This window comes from Eretmochelys imbricata, chromosome 5 (assembly GCF_965152235.1).
Source record: "Eretmochelys imbricata isolate rEreImb1 chromosome 5, rEreImb1.hap1, whole genome shotgun sequence".
NCBI classification, from domain to species: Eukaryota; Metazoa; Chordata; order Testudines; family Cheloniidae; genus Eretmochelys; species Eretmochelys imbricata.
This window is the reverse complement of record NC_135576.1, coordinates 55,382,956-55,404,997: the sequence shown is the minus strand read 5'-3', so window position 1 is coordinate 55,404,997 and position 22,042 is coordinate 55,382,956.

The following is a 22,042-nucleotide window of genomic DNA, read 5'->3' as shown; positions in this document are numbered from 1 at the left end:
GCAGAACCTGTCATCAGTGTGGACTCGTCTTCTAGAGTGGTGGGTTGAAGCATGAAGGGACATGTGAATCTTTAGCGCATCTGGCACATAAATATCTTGTGATGCCGGCTAAAACAGTGCCACAAGAATGCCTGTTCTCACTTTCAGGTGATATTGTAAACAAGTAGCGAGCAGCATTATCTCATGCAAATATAAACAAACTTGTTTGTCTGAGCAATTGGCTGAACAAGAAGTAGGACTGAGTGGACTTGTAGGCTCTGAATATTTACATTGTTGTGTTTTTGAATGCAGTTTTTTTTACACATAATTCTACATTTGTAACTTCAACTTTCATGATAAACAGATTGCACTACAGTACTTGTACTGGGTGAATTGAAAAATACTATTTCTTTTCTTTTTTTACAGTGCAAATACTTGTAGTCAAAAATAAATATAACGTGAGTACTCTACCCTTTGTATTCTGTGTTGTAACTGAAATCAATATATTTGAAAATGTAGAAAACATCCAAAAATATTTAAATAAATTGTATTCTATTGTTTAACGGTGTGATTAATCACGATGACTTTTTAAAAATCATTTGACAGCCCTAATTAATACAGATTAAAGTTGACTTCAATTTATAAGATACTATACTTATATGGGCCATCTCATCTCCTCTGCTGTGCAACTTGAACAATAAAAATGTTATTGGTTTGTTGCCCCAGAGCCTGGACCATAATCTAGTTAATTCAATGGAAAATACCTGCTTTCTGATTGTTGGTCATCTCCTCTCAGCAGTGTGTCTGGCTGCAGCAAGTCTCCCCTTGCTGATATTAGATTTTGGTCCTTCCTCCCATAGTGCCTGTAGTTGGGTATTTGTTCCCAGCCAATAAAAACGCACTCCACCCAGTCTAAGATAACTGTCAATGTCCAGGTGTGAGATGTATTTTTTTGCCTGACATCCTTACGTAGTGAGGTAAGATGGACAGCTCTGTCATCAAAGTCTGATTCCATCCTACTCACTTAGCTCATCCTTAATTTGAAAATGTCTGCTACTACAGGTATTTGGCTTCTTTCTTCTGCCCACTTTCCGAGTATCATTTCCTTGGCTGCCTTAACATTCTAACTTGTGAGCTGATGTATGTGTTCTGTTACTGAAGCCAGCTGTGGTCAGTATTTGAACACAAAATGTATCATTCCTATGAAGCACTGTACCCCTTTCACATCCACTGGAGATGGCATGTCTTTGACTACCTTGATCTTGTTGGGATTTGCTTTCAATCTCTCTGCTGAGAGCAGATGTTCAATGTGTTCCACCTCATGCTGATTATCACATTTTTCTGGGATGAGTTTTATGCTCTTTCCCTGTACGAGAAAAGCTTGTAGTTTTTCTATTATGGTCTCATTCAGCTTCTGTGTCACAACTGCCTTCAACTACTAGGAGAACATCATCTGCAATTATTTTCACCCCAGGTAATCATTCCAGTGCTTGGATGAATCTTCTCTGGACCACCTCTGATGCTGGATTTATGCCCATCAGCATGCACAGCCATCTGTAGCAACCAAATGGTGTTGCAAAGGCTGTCAGTATGCTGGACTCTTTATCCAGGCTTATGTGCCAAAACCTGTTCCTGATATCAGACCATAAAGCTTCTGGCTTTGGAGAGTTCTGGCAAAATGTCATCAGTCGTGGGCAGTGGATACTCGTTTCTTTTCAATGCCCAGTTCACTGGCTTTGTGTCTATGCAGTTGCATAATTTACCTAGTCGCTTCTTTACCAGCACCATGCTGCTCAATCAGGCTGTTCTGCCTATACAGGTGCTATGATTCCCCTTCTTTGCAGACTTTGGAGCTCCCAACATACTGAATTGTGTCAGTATGGGGTTTTTCTGTGTGGCAAGCTCTCAGGTTTCACTGTGGGGTCTACTTCAAGCTTTCCTTCAAGGCATCTGTCACCTTTGAAAATATCCCCATGTGCTTTTAAAACTGTCTTCATTGTCCATAGGTCTTCTCCTTTTGTTTTTTGCTTTGCAGCTTATAAAATTATGATGCTGCACCCTGATCAGATCCATGGCTTGTGTGGCCATATTTCCTAAGAGTGGTCCGTTGTGTTTACCATCCACCAACACGAACTTCATTTAGTACTTTGTTATTTTTCAGGTTATTTACCATCACATCACATTTTCCTACAGGCTGCATTATTATCTCATTGTACATTATCAGATTGTGAGTGCTCAGTGTAATGAGCGTGTTCAAGTCCAATTCACCCTGAGGAATCACTGTACAGGAGGCACCGTTAGCCAGGTGAAATCCAAACAAGGTGTTTTCCTATTAATATTATTCATGCATGGAAGTTGGTATTATCACTTGTTGCTTTCCTGTCCCTACAGCCTGAGCCTGATATGGTCTCACTCTCAAGGAGAGAGTCATGATATCATTACTATTGTGTGATGTGCCATCCCCCAAGTCTGACTGAACCTTTCTGAGACCTTGAGCTCTTGCGCACACTGCTGAAAGGGTTCAACTTGTCACATTTCTTACAATGCCATCCTAGTTTAGGGCAGTTCTTTACTCGCTCATGCCATCCCTCGCAGTAAATACATCTCACTATGGGTATGAAACCCAGAACATTTGCTCTCCTCTGCTGTTGTCTCATTGTGTAAACATCTTGGGTTGTTTTGCCTTCTTGGGCTTTCATCTTTTCTCCGGAGGCTTCCCTTGTATGCCCCGTGTCTAAGCATCTGTCTAATGGGAAATTGCCTTTCTGGAGTAGCTGCTCTCAGAGGTGGTGATCCCAGCTACCTCAAACTATCTTGTCCTGAATCAGGGATTCTGTCAAGGCACCAAAATGGCATATGTAGCTAATGTCCAAAAGGCAGCAACATAGGGGTCTGTCCTCTTTCCTTTATATTGTTGTCTAGTAAAAATCTTGTGTTACTGAACAGTTTCATTTTGCTTTGGGGAGCAATATGTCCCCAGGGCTCCTAAGACTGCTGTGATACTACAGGCAGTGGTGAGCTTCAGACTAGTGCAGGTATTTCTGTTTTCTGCCTCAATAAGATAAAATAATAGTTTTATTTTCCTGCTGTTGTCCATCTCCTGCATGGCCAAGTCTGTGTACAATTTGAATTCCTCCTTTCCCCCGGTCCATTACTGGACTAGGTTAGTGTCTGCAAAACCTAGGGCTCTTGAGGGCTTTAGACCAAGTACTATGGCTCATGCTGCCAGCTACTGCACTTCAGAGAACTCTCAGCTCTAATGCTGCCATCTTGTTTTACCTGTGAAGAAAGAAACTACAAGTCCATTAAGTTGAACAGGTGAAACTTTATTAAACCCTAGGAATTGCTCTGTCCATATGGCTGAGTTGCTTGCAGCCTAACTCCTGCCCGTTTTCTGGTGTCCCCTCAATTACAGTCCTTCCAGGGACTCTCACCAATTTTGATTATCATGATACAGAGTTCATGGCCTCAAGGTTAGGCCTATCCATTGTGGACAGATTGTCTAAGACTGCAATGTATTAAGGTCCTGATGACACCCTAGCTGTTCCGCCTCAACAGCAGGAAAGGCGTACCTCCAAGTCATCCTCCTTCATCTTTCTGGGATGGTTGTTGAATATCCTCAGTGTTTGTCCTCCCCGTCCTTTCAATGAATCTGTGCACCAATTCTCTATGGACTACAAAGGGACAAGCTCTTGCTTTTTTGTATCTGTGCAGATAAGTTGTTTGGTTTCTTAATTATTGTATAAGGGGCCCTCCAAAAATGAATACATTTCAGGATTTTTTTCCAGACTCCTTTTTCTTAACCTCTTGTACCTGGCATGTTCACTTCTGGCTCATCTGTTCCTCCACTTTTTAAAATGCTGTCCTCCAGCATAGGTTTAATGAGTCCAAAAAAAAAAAATCTCATAAGGGGAATAATGGATAACTAAGTGCCAGTCCTTGTTATATGCTGTTAAATGGGTTTGGTTCAATTGAAATATTAATCAATGAAACATCAAATAGCAAAGCTCAGTTGGTTTTTACTAAGCCAAATTGTTCTAATTAAAAATAGATCAGCATGATACAGAAAGGTATTATGAATCTGCTGTCCAGGCCTCTCAGCTCATACTGGTCCAAATTGCTTTACAATCCTATAGATTTGATCCTTTCTTTCTTTCTTTCTTTCTTTCTGTGGATATTTGCATAACTAGCATTGTCCAATCAATAGCAAATGTCAACGTTGTGGTCAATAGTCTAGACAGCATTTTACCCTTAATATCCTCCAAATTTCCAACTTAGCCAAACTATTATGACCTTTTATATCAGTAACTTACCATCACCTGCTATTACAATGCTTGATTACTTCTCTTGTCGTTTTATCATTTAGCTTGTCTTAACCAATCATTTCATTTTACCTTTTGTGATAGGGACTTTTTCGTGATTTGTTGTTCAAATAGCAGAGTCAATAACACTAAAAGCAACCCCCCTGAATCTGTAAAAATATATCGTGCACTGTACAGTTTTCCATTTCTTTGAGAACTCATCCTTTTGGTTCCCTTGACATAACCATGTGGGATGCTGGCAACAAAGCAAAGATGATGAAAAGTGTCCTCAGATCCCAATCTCATTGGTCTTCAGTGACTAAGACTCTAAGCATGGTCTCTCCACTCCCCCATTACTCACAGGGTGGACAACATTGGTCCTTGGTTATCTGGAGTTGTCAGCAAAACTTGTGTAACATCTGTGATTCACATTCCTTCCCCTGATCACTGCAGAGAAGTTTAGTGGTCTGAACTGCAACACTATATGCTTTATCAGTGCAGCTGTAATGGTCTCAGTCCTTTTATGCTTTAGTGGCTGTTCCACTGAGGTCATACACCACCAGCAAATAATTATTGCCAGCTGGTGTTTATGGCAGCAGGCCTTTTAAGTTGATTTGTATGAACTCCCATGGCTTACTAGGCCCTGGTCTACACTAGGAGTTGACATCGAATTTTGCAGTGTTAAATCGATTTTTGCCTGCACCCGTCCACATGACGAAGCCCTTTTTTCCGACTTAAAGGGCTCTTAAAATCTATTTCCTTACTCCACCCCAGACAAGGGGATTAGTGCTGAAATCGGTCTTGCGGGGTCGAATTTGGGGTACTGTGGACACAATTAGACAGTATTGGCCTCTGGGAGTTATCCCAGAGTGCTCCATTGTGACCGCTCTGGACAGCACTCTCAACTCAGATGCACTGGCCAGGTAGACAGGAAAAGGCCCACGAACTTTTGAATTTCATTTCCTGTTTGGCCAGTGTGGCAAGCTGCAGGTGAGTGCAGAGCACATCAGCAGAGGTGACCATGCAGAGCTCATCAGCAGAGGTGACCATGATGGAGTCCCAGAATCGCAAAAGAGCTCCAGCATGGACCAAAAGGGAGGTACAAGATCTGATCACTATATGGGGAGAGGAATCCGTGCTACCAGAACTCTGTTCCAGTTTTCGAAATGCCAAAACATTTGTCAAAATCTCCCAGGGCTTGAAGGACAGAGGCCATAACAGAGACCTGAAGCAGTGCCACGTGAAACTTGGCAAGCCTACCAGAAAACCAGAGAGGCAAACGGCTGCTCTGGGTCAGAGCCCAAAACATGCCGCTCCTATGATGAGCTGCATGCCATTTTAGGGGGTTCAGCCACCACAGCCCCAGTCATGTTGTTTGACTCCTTCAATGGAGATGGAGGCAACACAGAAGCAGGTTTTGGGATGAGGAAGATGATCATAATGAGGATGTTGTAGATAGCTCACAGCAAGCAAGCGGAGAAACCGGTTTTCCCGACAGCCAGGAAGTGTTTCTCACCCTGGACCTGGAGCCAGTACCCCCAGAACCCACCAAAGGCTGCCTCCCAGACCTGCCAGGTGGAGAAGGGACCTCTGGTGAGTGTACCATTTAAAATAGTATACATGGTTTAAAAGCAAGCGTGTTTAACGATTAATTTGCCCTGGCATTCGCGGCCAGTACAGCTACTGGAAAAGTCTGTTAACGTGTCTGGGGATGGAGCGGAAATCCTCCAGAGACATCTCCATAAAGCTCTACTGGATGTACTCCCAAAGCCTTTGCAAAAGGTTTCTGGGGAGGGCAGCCTTATTCCATCCACCATGGTAGGAAACTTTACCACGCCAGGCCGGTAGCATGGAGTCGGGAATCATTGCAGAACAAAGCATTGCAACATCCATTCTTTATCTCTCTGTGTTATCCTCAGGAGAGTGATATCATTCATGGTCACCTGGTTGAAATAGGGTGCTTTTCTTAAGGGGACATTCAGAGGTGGCCGTTCCTGCTGGGCTGAACAGAAATGTTGTTAGCTTGGTCAGCCATGAAACTGGTTTTCAAAACTTCTCTGATGCTCAGCGCGCCCTGCTGTGCTCTTCTAACAGCCCTGGTGTCTGGCTGCATGTAATCAGTGGCCAGACGATTTGCCTCAACCTCTCACCCCACCATAAACGTCTCCCCCTTACTCTCACAGATATGGTGGCGCGCACAGCAAGCAGTAATAACAGTGGGAATATTGGTTTCCCTGAGGTCTAACCGAGTCAGTAAACTGCACCAGCGCACTTTTAAATGTCCAAATGCACATTCGACCACCATTCTGCACTTGCTCAGCCTGTAGTTGAACAGCTCCTGACTACTGTTTAGGCTGCCTGTGTATGGCTTCATGAGTGATGGCATTAAGGGGTAGGCTGGGTCCCCAAGGATAACTATATGCATTTCAACATCCCCAGTGGTTATTTTCTGGTCTGGGAATAAAGTCCCTTCCTCCAGCTGTTCAAACAGACCAGAGTTCCTGAAGATGTGAGAGTCATGTACCTTTCCTGGCCATTGCATGTTGATGTTGGTGAAACATCCCTTGTGATCCACCAGTGCTTGCAGCACTATTGAAAAGTACCCCTTGCGGTTTATGTACTTGCCGGCTTGGTGCTCTGGTGCCAAGATAGGGATATGGGTTCTGTCTATGGCCCCACCACAGTTAGGGAATCCCATTGCAGCAAAGCCATCCACTATGACCTGCACATTTCCCAAGGTCACTACCCTTGATATCAGCAGATCTTTGACTGCATTGGCTACTTGCATCACAGGAGCCCCCACAGTAGATTTGCCCACTCCAAATTGATTCCTGACTGACCGGTAGCTGTCTGGTGTTGCAAGCTTCCACAGGGCTATTGCCACTCGCTTCTCAACTGTGAGGGCTGCTCTCATCTTGATATTCTTGTGCCTCAGGGCAGGGGAAAGCAAGTCACAAAGTTCCATGAAAGTGCCCTTACACATGCGAAAGTTTCGCAGCAACGGAGAATCGTCCCAGACCTGCAACACTATGCAGTCCATCAGTCTGTGCTTATTTCCCGGGCCCAGAGTCAGCGTTCCACTGCATGAACCTGCCCCATTAGCACCGTGATGCCCACATTGCCAGGGCCTGTGCTTTGAGAGAAGTCTGTGTCCATGTCCTCATCACTCTCATCATCGCGCTGACATCGCCTACTTGCCCGGTTTCGCTTTGGCAGGTTCTGGTGCTGCATATATTGCTGGATAATGCACGCAGTGTTTAATGTGCTCCTAATTGCCAAAGTGATCTGAGTGGGCTCCATGATTGCCATGGTATGGCGTCAGCACAGAAAAAAGGCGCGGAATGATTGTCTGCCATTGATCTGATGGAGGGAGGGGCGACTGACGACATGGCTTACAGGGATTTAAAATCAACAAAGGGGGTGGCTTTACATCAAGGAGAAACAAAAACAACTGCTACACAGAATGGCCCCCTCAAGGATTGTTAAAGGCCAATGCTCAACCCAATGCTCAACCCACTGAGCTATCCCTCCCCCTGGTATTTCAGGCAGGACTGAATCTCCATTAAACTTTTCAAGGTGCCCTTAACAGACCTCACCAAAATGCTTGTCGGCCGTTGATTTCACAGAGGGAGGGAGGGGGGAGCAAATGAATACAAAACAAATCTGGTGTATTTCTTGTTTTGATCCACTCCATCTTTTACATCTTTGGCTGGCAGCAGATGGTGCAACAGTACTACTAGCCATCCTCCTCTCCTGCCTGCTCGCCATAAGACGGTACAATAGGACCGCCAGCAGGACTAAAGAGAATGACCTGGTCGAGTCACTCCTATTTTAGACCCTGCACCCATGTCTACCCAGGCGCTCCTGACCGACCTTACCGAGGTGGCCAGGAGCACCTCGGACATGACGACGATGGCTATCAGACCTATTTCACCATCTGCTGCCACAAGGCAATGGGTTGCTGCTGTGTAGCAATGCAGTACCGCGACTCCAGCACCCAGGAGACATACGGTGACAGTGAGCTGAGCGGGCTCCATGCTTGCCGTGGTATGGTGTCTACACAGGTAACTCAGGAAAAAAGGCACGAAACCATTGTCTGCCATTGCTTTCACGGAGGGTGGGAGGGATGGAGGGCCTGACGACATGTACCCAGAACCACCCACGACAATGTTTTTGCCCCATTAGGCATTGGGATCTCAACCCAGAATTCCAATGAGCGGCAGAGACTGCGGGAACTTTGGGATAGCTACCCACAGTGCAATGCTCCAGAAGTCGACGCTAGCCTCGGTACTGTGGAAGCACTCCACCGTGTTAGAGCATTTTGTGTGGGGACACACACAATCGACTATATAAAAACGATTTCTAAAAAAATGACTTCTACAAATTTGACCTAATTTCGTAGTGTAGATATACCCTTAGTTGGGGCATTTCTCCTAAAAGAGTTCTTTGCATCCTTTTGACAAGTAAGAAAGGAAAGTAGCCAGTCCTTAACAGCTGCAGCAATGCCCAGCAAAAAATCTGTTGGATACCTGGCTCAATATCTTTTCATACCCCAAATAGCCTGCTGCTTCATTATTATGAAGACACTCCAGTGCTCCTCTCTTTAAACTTGCTGGCAAGACAATCCTGTTCCCTTCATATACTAGCAAGTTGGATCAATGAATTATTGTTTCTGAACTGCATTGAACTTCCCCAGGCAGGGTCTTCTTCAGTAGATCTATTGGTGTGCAAAGCACACTTAGTGTCTTTATGCTGTTCATATCAGATGTCCTCACAAGACCAGTCTGAATCTATTCTCGCTGGCCTCACTCAGTTGAAAGCATCCACAACCATACTTTCCTTTCCAGGTTTATGATGAACAGTGAATATGGATTTACAAACTGTCTGAATATATCTCCACAAGCCACCTTCCAGGCTGTGTTTGTAAGGAGCTACTGCAAGGCACTCTAATATGTGTACACTCTGAATTCTGTACCTTGTAAATATAGACAATAGGCCTTCAGGGCATCAGCGATAGGTAGATGCTCCAACTCTATAATATTTTAAAACCTTCTGTAGCGTCCACAGAAGCCTACAAACAACTCTACCTCTTCCAGGAACATTCCAGTCCTGTATGGCATTCGGTTTCAGGAATTTGGGTTCCAACCTGTCCTCACTGAATGTGACCTTAAAGGTGATGCAATTCCTTGGAAATTGACATTTGTTTCCTGAAAATTTAAAGCCCGACTATTTTTAAAAAGGTTTAGAATCCTTTCAACTTCTATCAGATGTTACTCCCATGTTTTGTGAAAATTCATGAAGTCATCTAAGTACGTGATGATGTCTTCCGTTCTCAAAACTTGGGTCAGATCGTTCACTATCTTCTGAAACATCCCTGATGGGTTCTGAATCCTGCAGAATTGAAACAGCCCTTTGGGTTTCACAAAGGTGGTGGTTCTCAATCCTCAGGTGCTATTTTAATTTGATGGTATTCAGATACCAAATAAAAATGACTACTCTTAGGCACCTGGCATTTTATCCAGGGTTTCTGCTATGTGGGGATGTAAGCAGTTACCTTGAACTGTCTTTGAATTAAGTCTCCTATAGTCAACACACACATCCTTAAGTATGCTTTGGTCTTTTTTCACAGTTACAGCTGGGGATGCCCAAGTTTAATGTAGATTGAGCACTTAGCTTCTTTTTCACTTGAGCACCTGATACACCAGGGAAATCCAATATGGGGGTTGCCTCACAGGGACACTCCCTGACTTCAGCACAACCTAGTCTGGTACCTGATCATATCTCCCAAACACTTTTTGATATTCTGTGAGAACTTACTAGCATGATGTAAGAACATCTGGTCTAATCACTTCTTTTTGTTGCATTTTATGGCAGCTTTTCTCAAATCAACCCCTAGCTCTTTTTACTGATTGGGCTGCTTCACAACTCCTGATGTCTAATCCTGTAAGAGGCTTTGAGACACCAGCTACACTGGACATTGTCCCAAGAATGTGATTTTTTTTTTTAACTAGCTGCACTTCCTAGTGAGTCACATTAATTGCTCTTACCCAGGACTCACCCTAGGCCCAGCTTGGAACAGATTTCTGCCGCACAGCAATTGTGACCGGGTTTTGGTAGCTTCAAACACTCATATAGGTTCACTGCAGCTGTTCTTTTTCCTTAGGAATATTGCTGCACAATGACAACTATATGCCAAGCCACCACAGGGAACAGTTCCACTCTGTAGGCCTGGCAGAGGCATTTCTGCGGCCCCAAGAGTGCTACTTCAGTTTCTAAGCTTCTTCCTATCTACATCCAGGGATAGTAAATAGCTGGTGATAGTTGTGGGTGTTGAACCAGCAATGACACCAAACCAGCCAAAATAATTTTTTAGCTAAGTTAGCAACAGGCAGTGGCATCATTTGTTTGTTAAAGGGTATAAAAAGGTAAACTCCTGAAGGGTTCATTATTATTACGTTCCTGACAAAGTTGGAGCTGACCAGCATGGATCTAAGCACCCCTGGGTTTAGTCCATTTTTGAGTATTGTGGTCAAATGCTTATAAATGTCTGGTTATAGTAAATTGCTTATTATTTAGGCATTTTAGGAATGTTTAGATCAATTGTATTAGTATCATTTGGCCTTTGGATTTAATAAAGGAAATTATGGTTAAATTAATGTCTAGTGGCATCCTGTTTTAATCATAAATACTTCAACAGGTTCATATTATTAATACCTCAGGAGTTTTTGTGATTTCCTTGGATGAAATCCACTCCCAATACAACAGCACAATGGTCACAATAGAAATACACAATAGAAATGGTCATCACAACAAAAGTCCACTTAGTATAAGGAGACCCCAAGTTTAGCTGGAGCTCGATTTTTCCTGTTGTCTTCAATGGCTGATAATTAATAGTCACCAAAGAAGCTCCTGCAGTACAAATCATCTCCCCCTTCAGTGCTGAGTTGTCTCCATGGATTAGACTTATTTCAGATTCTGAGTTCAACAGCCTTGTGGTTTCCAGCCTTTGATGTCTCCAGATGCGTAGTAACAGGTATCTGGATCTGGCTGGCTTTTCACATGGACCAATTTAATACTTACTGATGGTGGACCTACTGCATCAGGTTTCTTGTTTCACTTGGCATTGCTTCCATCCACTTGGGGAACTCCATCTCTAAAGGCCTTTGCTTCCACAGCACCTAAATATGTCATTTAGCCTGGGACCCACTCAGGAAACACTCTCTCTCATTTGATTCATGAGCCACCTGGGCCTACTCCAGTTTTTTAGCAATCTTCCCCAGCAATCTCCTCTTAAAGAGCTACAGAGGTAACCCTTTGGAATAGGGAATGAATAGCTGATACCTTAAAGGAAACCCAAATTTCTTCTTCCACATTCTGAACTCTGTGTATAATCTGGTACATATGTTTATCCAGCTCTGTTCATAACGTTTCAATCCCTGTGACCTTTATGCTATTACACCAGGTGGCTTCACAGTCAAAAAGACTCCTTTGGAGTTTATAAGCTCCAGAAGAGTTGGGCTTTTCTCCTACAAAGCAAATAAATAATATGCACAAGTTATTATTTGCACTTTATAATGAATGATTAGAGAGATAATGATTAAAAATGCATCCATTTGCAAAAGAGCAACAACAAAATAATTGAGCAGTTTTAGTATCTTCCACAATGTCCTGTATTTTTGTCCTATCTTTGTCTTTGTAGATTGCAAGCTCCTTGGGAGCACAGTCCATGGGTTACTTGCTATATTGTAACATGCTGAGCACATCATTAGTTCATAATGAATAAGAAATAACAGCCTAGATTATCATTGTAGTTCTATTAACTACAATTGAGCTATGCTGATTTACACCAGTTGTGTAAATTATTCAACCATTTTTTTTTTTTTTTTTTTTATTCTGTGGGCTATAAAGAGTCAATGTAGTTGGATGCTTGGCATGGAAAATAAACTTTTGTGATTGTTTAAAAACAGTTGTCAGCGTTGTGCAGTTTAAGTTATGGTCTCTGTGGCAGAATGCAACAATGTGTGGATTACTGACGTTAATACTGGAATTATGTGGGTTATGTGTGTTGAGCTTCTGGTTTTTTGAAGTGTCAAGCAAGAAAAAGGCTTCTTTCTGTAAGAAAGCTGCAAACATCCTTCTTGGGGTAAAAAGAAAATTACAGTCTAGCCACAGTTGAAAGCCTGCAGCAGAGCTTATCTCTTCTAGCAGGTGTCACTCTTGACTCTTTTGAAACAAGCTGATGAATACATAGGAACTCAATTATGCAGGAAACAACTCAAAATGAGCATGAAAGAGTGACTACCAGCAAAGATAATTACAATTCCCTTTTCCTGATTAAGAACAGACCTTATAGGGTTTGATACTAGGTGCTTAATCTAGCCAGTTGTTTTAAAAGCTACCACATAAGTCACTGCAATTTTCTCTCTCTCTCGCTCTCTCTTTTTGTTTGTTTGTTTGTTTGTTAGTGTTAGTTGTCTGCTTAATTTTGGTGATAAACTGCAAGAAAACGCTCCATAGACATTTTAGGAGGATTTGTTTCCATCGATTAATAACTGCTGTATTAAATATTCAGTTTTAGCTACTTGATGAGGTCGGGGTCAAAGTACGTTTCTCATTTGACAGACTTCAGTGAATTAAATTCAGTTCTTTTTGGGTTGTTCATTTTTAGTATTTGAAATAATGTTGCTTTGTAGTAGCACAAAAGACATTTTTGAAGAATAAGGTCATTAGCTGTTAATTGAAACTACATTTACAATTGTAACTCAAACCTTGTTAAATACTAATAAAAGTGGGGTGCTGCTAGAAGGGGCGGGGGACCCATAAACACACGTCCTCATGCCTTGATCAATCAGTCATTACTCAGCATCCAATTGTTGCCTTAAATGTTGCTCTCGTGTAGTGTGCTTAGGGTTTTAATAATCCTAGAGAAGTCATGAACTTTTATTGCTTCTTTTTTGAGAAATGCATGTAGTTTTAATTAAACAAATATTTCTTTTTCCAAAGCCTTGTCCAAAGAAGACACAGCTTGCAATGATGATTAGGTTTAATTAGTTTGAGTGATTTCTGCACTGAGCAAGTGTGTAACCCTTTGAGGATTTCTGCTTTCATTCTTCCCCCCGACTCCCATGTGTCCCCCCCTCTGTCTCTGTCTCTGTCTCTCCTTAGAAGATCCGAAAAACATCCTCCCCCCAAAGGAAATATTTTTCCACACATATGTCAGTTTTGTTTAAGGCCAGCATAGTTCAGAGTTCGCTTTTATTTTCCTCCCACAGTGATAAGTCTTAAATCTCTTTCTCCTTCACTCTCTGAAGTGGGACTTTGTGTCAGGTATAAGAGAATGGCATTTGGTATTTTGTGATGTTTAAATATTTATGTCATGGATTAGGCTTTGAGCGCTAGAGTTTTGTTTCTTCTTCCTCTTCTTTTGGCCCAAGGTGTTTTTTTTTTAATTGATCTCTTTCTTTTTTGCCAGGCCTAACTATTGTTTTGGGACACAGTCATCAAAAGAAATTTTTTGAGGATTGCAGTTATATGGCAAGTTTTCAAATCATAAAAAGATAGACAAAGCACTTGAGGATAGACTGAAGAGAACAATGCTACATTGGCATGGGGCATAGACATGATGACTTAGCATGTCTTTTCTGTCTGTAATTTCTAGGATTCTGTGACCTCTAAGGTAACACCCCAGGTCTGTATTTCAGTTCTTTGCTTAATCAAATTTAAAAAAATCTAGACAAATGCAAATTATTGTATTGTGCTACAGAATTTTAAAGACAGAATTTTTAAGACAGAATTTTAAAACAGATCTATTAGAGATGCTGAATGCTTTGTGAGGAGCAAAAAGTAAAATACACTGTCAGGGTTCCTTCCCCACTCTGAATTCTGGGGTACAGATGTGGGGACCCACATGAAAGACCCCCTAAGCTTATTGTTACCAGCTTAGGTTAAAACTTCCCCAAGGCTCAGATTCCTTTCTTGCCTTGGGATTGCTGCCACCACCAAGTGATTTAACAAACAATCAGGGATGGGACCACTTGGAGTCCTATTCCCCCAAAATATTCCCCCAAGCCTACACCCCCTTTCCTGGGGAAGGCTTGAGCATATATCCTAACCAATTGGTTACAAAATGATGAAAGACCCAAACCCCTGGGTCTTAGTCCAAAGAGCAAACAAAAACAGAAACAAAAAACCCAAAACAAAGCCTCTCCCCCCACCCAGATTTGAAAGTATTGTTTGTCCCCATTGTTTCTTTTGGTCAGGTGCCAACCAGGTTATCTGAGCTTTTTAACCCCTTACAGGTAAGGAGGAATTTTAGGATACCCTTATGGTTATGACACATACTTTTATTTATAATTATACTACTTATAATTATGCAATTTGTGTTAATGTAGGTATAGGTAATCACACTTTTTTTGTTGTTGCTGAAAGCCCCTAAGATTTGGGTGCATGCATAAGATATTCATTTAGAAATTCATTCCACAGACAGATTAGATCTGTATCCCCAAACTCAGTCTCTCTTACCAGACCCTCCCAACTCTTTACCCTTCCCATCCCCATGAGAGCTTGGGAAAACAGATGGGCTTTGCAACATGAGTTGAAGGTTACCAAGTCTGGAATCCAGCAAATCAAGGTGGGAGGGGGAGACATTGTGTTGGTGTCACTTCAGTAAGAACTCCCTGAGATAAGCCACCTCCTGTGTAAATGAATCACTGTTAAACTGAGTGCTTCAGCTGACTGTGACTGATGTGGTCTCGTATGGGGGAGCAGCAGTCTCTAAAGTGGGCAAGATTTCAGTCATTTAAGTTATTTAAGTTGAAGCCAACACCTTAAACTTAGCCAGAAGCTGTTAGGGATTGAACAAGATGTCCAAGCTGCAAATCTAAAAACCCACAGCAGGCACCCTTTTCCCTTTCCTTCAGCCTTATCACATTATCTTATTCTTATCTGGGTTGTATTCAGCTGGCCAGCTGTCATCCATGCTCCAATTTTTGTTAAGCGCTGGGTAATTCACAATACTGTATCAGAGGATTAGATGAGATGGAAATAAAAAGCTGAATGTCACCTAATCGCTGAAGACACCACAGCTCAGACCTCCATACTTACTTTCCTAATGGACTCTGTACATGCTGAACAGAAGGAGCAAGAGAATGAAACTCTGCCAAACTCCAAATGACTAAAGCTACATCTACACTACAGCACATACATACCATGAGAGGCAGCAGCTGTCTATACCCATGCTTAGGTCAGTATAATTTACATCGCTGAGTAGTGTGGATTATTCATATCCCTGAGTGATGAAAGTTACACTGAAGTAACCTATCATGTAGACAAGGTCTTAGTCTTGGGGCAGAAAAATAATTGCCCCAAATTGCCCTTTGAGATGTCTCAGACTATAACACAGACAATCAAAAACAACACTTTCCATGCTGCCTTGGTTTGTAGGTGAGTCAATATTACTGCATAGTCAACGGTATTAAAAGAAGGAAAATCAGCACAGACACCTGAACATTATTCATCCGTGCATGATCGTGAATAAATACAACCAATGTAGTAACCATATTTTTAAACCTGGGCCTAAAGCAAAAGATGTTAAGACTGCAAATATAGATGGAGTTGCCTCTCTACCCTCTTCTTGATGTAAGCCCCATAGCCAGAAACTCTGGAGGGTAGGTATCTTGCTGTTGACATCTGTTGGTAAACAGGGAAAAAGGCAGAACTGCTGGAGAACGCCAAATGAACAGGGGCTTCATAGGAAGAGGGAACTCTTGGTCAGTGAGCCAAGCAAAGTGACTGTATGGACCAGGCCTCATTTGCATTTCAGTCATGTGACAATTTGGGATATTTGGGTTAAAATACAACTAATGTTTGAGCTTGGGCAATAAAATGCTTTTATACCTGTTGTGAAATGAAAGGATAAAAGAACTGTATCAACTGTGCCTGAGATGTAGTCACTCTGACTGAGACTGCGATCTGGCACAGTTGGGTAGCAGTGTCCAAGCCAGATGTGAGTAAGTAGAGGATGGAGAAGGGGCTCTTGCCTTCTGTTGGAAGTGCCTCCCTGGTGACAAGTACTCTGATAGGGACCCTGGGTCACTGATCCCTCTAAAAGGATTCAGCGCAATGGCACCTTAACGATGGAGGTGGCTTTGAAGTGATAGCACTATGAGGTGCCTGGGGCTGAGGAGCCTGGGGCTGAGGTACCTGGGGCTGAGGCCATAGAGAGCAGCAGCCTACCTGAGGGACTCTGGTGTAGGACCCCTATGAAGCAATCCAAGCAGAAATCACTTCATCTGGGTCAGCTAGAAGAGCTCTTGGAGCAGCCTGGACAGCACTTCTGTTAAGGGCTGGAGACTGACCTGCCAGAATTCTTGGATTCCTCCAACCCTTAACAACAAGCTGAGCTGGGGAGGAGGGAAGTAGCTAAAATGCATCAGCCACTGACAACTGCTAGACAACTGAGGCTGGGACGATCACTAAGACATTATTCTGTTGTCCCCCACTTTCTCTCACCCTACTAAGGTTCTCTTTGATTTAAACCACTGTACTGAGTACTTACAAGTGAAGTGCACCCCTTTCCCAAATTTCTAGGTGGGGGTTTGAGCCAGCATTGTTTAAATTTTTCAGAAGGCACCCCTGGAAAATTGAACCATCCCCTTTTTGCTGACAAAAATGGCAGAATTATTACACTGATAACTTTACTCTAAAAAGAAAGATTCAAGGCATGGCAGTAATTGGAGAGATTGTCAGTATTAAGAGATGGCTTCTTGAACAAATATCTAATAAACAAGTGTGGTTTATTTTTTTAAAGAGACGTTAGCATCTGGCCCTGTCCGTCAACTGCAATAACGGCCCTACGTCAACAACCTTCTTGCTAATCTTCACCAGGCAAAAGCTGTATCTGTGAGCTTGTCTACACAAGAAAATTAATCTGGAATAAAGTGGGGTCAGAGTTGTGAAGATGACATTGGAAGATTATCCACTAGTGTATTCAGAAAACTGTAGAATCTGGAAAGTTAAAGATATTTCAATAAAAACGAACATTAGCATATATAAGACAATCATGCCAATTGTATGGCTGAAATGTTGAAACTATTGTATGGCTTGAAATGTTGGAGTATGAGGAAAGCTGCTGAACAAAAGGTATTGACTGAGGGGAATTACTGAGTTTCAAGACTGCAGAAATAAAAAAATGAATTGATAAGAAAATGGCTAGGGCAAAAAACAATGCTGTTACAGCAGATCCAGGAGAGACAATTGTGATGATTTGGATATATGTCAAGAATGGACCCAGAAAGGATGCCATTCATGGCAATACATAGTAGAGTGCCAGGAACTAGAAACAGAGGAAGACTGAGGATGTATTGGATAGACGCAGTGAAGAATGACACAAAATACAGATGTTTAAAGAGGAAGAAAGTCATGAATCTGAAGCCAGACAGAAAGTGATGGAACCATTTCTTTTGGTTCCATTGTGGCTCCTAAATTGATGTACAGGAATAAAAAAGAGATTGAAGAAGGTAGGGTATGAAATTAAGCTGATTGAGTATTACTGATTTACTGTAGGTATGGGCACTTTTACTGTGGAATAAGTGGTTTTTTTCTGAATTATCTTAATCCACCAGATTACCCTAAATCAGAAGAAAGCAATTTTACTCTAGAATAAGAACATCTATGCATGGAATTAAGAAAGAATAACTCCGCATAAAAGTGCAACTATGCTGGGTTGGATATATCATTAGGATGCCTGAACATCAACTCCTCAGAGAAATTTTCTATGGAGAATTGGCACAAGCACACCGGAATCAAGGCCACCCCAGAAAGCGCTACAAGGACAGCATCAAGAACGGCATACACTTAGGTGCAATAGAACTGGATGATCTCAAGTAGGCTGCGTCAAACAGATCAGCATGGTGACACACAGTACTCAGAGCTTTCCAAGCCTTTGAAGAGGACAGAAATAATAAACTGTTAGCTGCAAGGGAAAAGCATCATGCCTCTGCTATAGCAACCAATGACTCACTCACCAATGACTTTGCCTGCCTGATCTGTTTATGGGCATATGTGTCATGCTCTGGAGGGCAGAGTCACTCTAGAATCCACAAAAAGAGAGAGCATTAAAACGTCATCATCAAACCTACAGACTATGCAAAGGAAGAAAAACTCTGCATGTTAAGAAGCCCTAACTCACATACCACAGTCTAAAAATCTGGCAGCGCCTCCACGCCTCAGCAAACCACTGGGCTTGAAACTCAAGATAAAAATAACCTGTGTGTGTCCCCACCAGACATAGATGTGACCTTCCTAATAGAATTTTCGTTCAGAGCTCAACATGTACAAATCCCCTTACCATCCTCTTTATATCTACATGGACCGTGTTGGAAATGCAGTGATGTAGCTCACAACATAGTAAACCAGGAACATACCTCTATAAAAAGTGGGATTAGAATGAGACTCCAATTCTCCTACTTCTAATTCCATTCTTACCATTACAAATATTTTATAACTCACTAATACCTCACTTTTTTTTTTAAGCTATACTTTCTGGCAAGCAGAAATACCCCACTGATTTATATTTGAAGAAAGCTTTCTGCATCAGAAAATTTGGCTTTTGATAGCTATGACTCTGAAAAAATGAGTAGGATGCACTGATGTACAATATCTTATATAGCTAATGTTATGCTGTCAAATGTGTATTATCAAGCACAAACCTTCAGCCATTTACAAGGAGAGGAAATGCTGCAAAGACAAGCTAATGGCAAACAGACTGTGTGCAATATTAGTCAGAATATGAATTTGCTGCAGTAATAACAGTATTACTTACTAGCATGTGAGCACTATAACTTTCTTCAATAAGCTAGAGGATGAATTATGTTCCTTCCCCCCACCTCCAGTAAGTGACAACGTGCGTGAGTACTGAAAACTGCTTTCTTGAAAGTAATTCACAATCAAAATTAATTCTCTGTAGTCGGATCTGCCAGGTGAATGTGGATTTGATAGACTATATTTATTATAAGATATATATATTTTTCAGGTCAGCAGTTTTAGCGGCGCCAGTGCAGCTGTCAGGAAAGGCTGCACAATCAAGAAGATTGATTAGCTGTACAAGAGAGTAGCCCATCCTTTGAATTCTCTTCGCTCAACTTCAGCTGATGGGAGCAAGAAAAGCACTTTAATTTCAGGAATAATCTCAATTTCATTGAGAATGGTAAACTTGTTGCGAGGTTCATTTTTCATTCTTACTTACACCTTACCTCCCCATTATACTATAGTCCTATTACTTTCAGATACCTTGATTTATAAGGAGTTTTGATGTGTCTATCTGACTCTGCTGCCTTATCACCAGTTGTTTTAGCAGGAGATGTCAGCATCATCTGATAGGTCCTAATGTAGGATTGGACTGGAAAGACAACATTTGGATTCACACAAATACAAAAAGGGAAAAGAAAAGGACAAGCAATAAGTGCTAAGCATCAGTATGGAAAATAAAGCAAAGATTCCTGTTCTGAGTGCCCTGTGTCACTGCCATTTGCATTGCCTCACCCTTTTCCTTAATTTCTGAGTACCACTAGCATGAAGCATTAGCAGTCACACTGTGATTATTTATTGGCTCTTTAATGTACTCAAACATTGTGCTTCTCTGCTTACCCAGGACTTTTGTACATGCTTTTGTGTAACTGCCTGACAGAGGGAAGTGATATTGCTCTTTGCTAAAGAAAAATTAGCTAAATCAATGAATCAAGTTTTCCCCAAGCTGAAGGGTCAACAGGCAATACCTGTGCTGGGTAATGCGGGCATGATGGTGGATTTTTAATGATAATATAAATAATAATGTACCATAACACCTCTTAGGAGGCCTAGTTTCGCACTAGGACCCCATTGTGCTAGGTGTTATACAAACACAGAACAAAATGGTTCCTTCACCAAAGAGGTTAAGTATAAGACAAGAGACAACAGATGGATACTGGCAAACGAGGAGGAGGGGGATACAAGAAAACAATGCAACAACATTGGACCACATGATAGGCAGTGGCTTAGCTGTTAAGTTTTTTTTGTAGGCATCATGGCAGAGGAAGGTTTTAAAGAGGGTTTTGAAGGAGGATAATGAAGTAGCTTCACAGATGTTAACGGGGAACTACTCCAAAGCATGAGGGGCAGCCTGGGAGAAATCATGAATATACTTGTTTGAAAATTTTAACAAATGAGTGATGGAGGGTGGCATCAGCAGCCGATTGGAAGTGAGAGACAACCTCTCAGTGCTAACTGAGAGATGATAGTAAGGCTGGAGGGAAGCTGTGAAGGGCCTTGAAAGGGAAAACAAGTAGCTTGTGTTTGATGCAACAGAGAAAGGGGAGTCAGTGGAGTGATAAAAAGATAGGGGTGACATGGTCGAAGCAGTGGGTTAGGAAAATGATTTTTGTAGCAGCATACTGAATGGATATGGACTCAACAAGTTTTCATTTGTCAAGGCTAGAGAAAAGGATGTTGCAATGAAAACATATGGTGTTGAAAGCCTGGATAAGAATGTTTAGGCATGTGGAGGGATAGGAAAGGCCATATCTTAGAGATTGTAAGCTGTAAGAACTGGCAAGATTTAGAGATGGACTTCTCTTGGTCCTCCTATACAGGCTGAGTTGAAGATGTTGCCCAAATTGGAGGCCTGAGTAACAGGCAGGATGATGGCTTTGTTCACAGTGATCGAGAAAGGAGATAGGGTGGGTGAAAGCTTCAGGGGAAGATTAAGCTATCTTTTACCTGAGCTGATAGCTAGATTCCAACACTTCCAACTTTTAGTTTGAAAGGAAAAAGAGAATTCAATAAAGTTCGTCCTCTTTTTCTCCCCTTGCCCTGATCTGCCTCCTGGAACTCTAAATGATAATCTATATTAGTCAGCATATAATATACAAACTCCTAGGGACTGGATGGCTCCTAAGACAGGTAATGGACTACAGCTCCTGTAGAGGTCAATGGCCTGAATACAGTACAAGTAGTAAATGAACGCAATTTTTAGTGACCTATAATAAATGAGTTGATAGAATTAGTAGTTCTTAAGGGTCCACATCCCAAAAATCACCATCACAATTGGCATCAGTTGGCACCCTTGTTGACAAGCTATGGGGACGGGGGAGTGCCTGTGGACAGTCAACGTCTGAAAAATGTCTCATGGCCCACAATCATGTGGCCCGCGGGCCTCAGGTTGCCCATCACTGTACTATGGGCTAGATTCACAAAGGGACTTAGGCATTATGACTTAAGAATGTGATTCACAAAAGCCAGCACACTGGCTAGCTTAGATAGCTCCCAACTCAATGAAAGTTGCTTAGGAATGTGCTCAGGTCTGTCTCCTTCAGAGTTAGACCCCTATCTCTGCTTGGGTTCACAGCCAGGAACCCTCTCCTGGAGTCAGGAGCCAAACTTGTTTCTTGCAGTTGGCAGCAGCAGATCTCCCTCATAACTTTTAGCCCAGCAGTTAGGGTACTCATCCAGAATGTGGGAGACCCCCAGTTCAAGTTCCCTTCCTTGGTCTTCCACCTCCCAGGTGGGTGTCCTACCACCAAGTTCTAGAGTATTCTCAGTCTCTCTCTCTCTCTCTCTCTGCTTCAATGACTATTTAATTATTAATCCACAGTGGAACAGTTTCAACTGGCAAGACTAATAGGAACCCCACATCAGAATACTCAGAGTCCAGTGGTTAGCGCACTCTCCTGTGAGAGGACAGACCCCTATTAAAAGCCCTTCTTATCAGGTAGAGGGGGACTTGGACT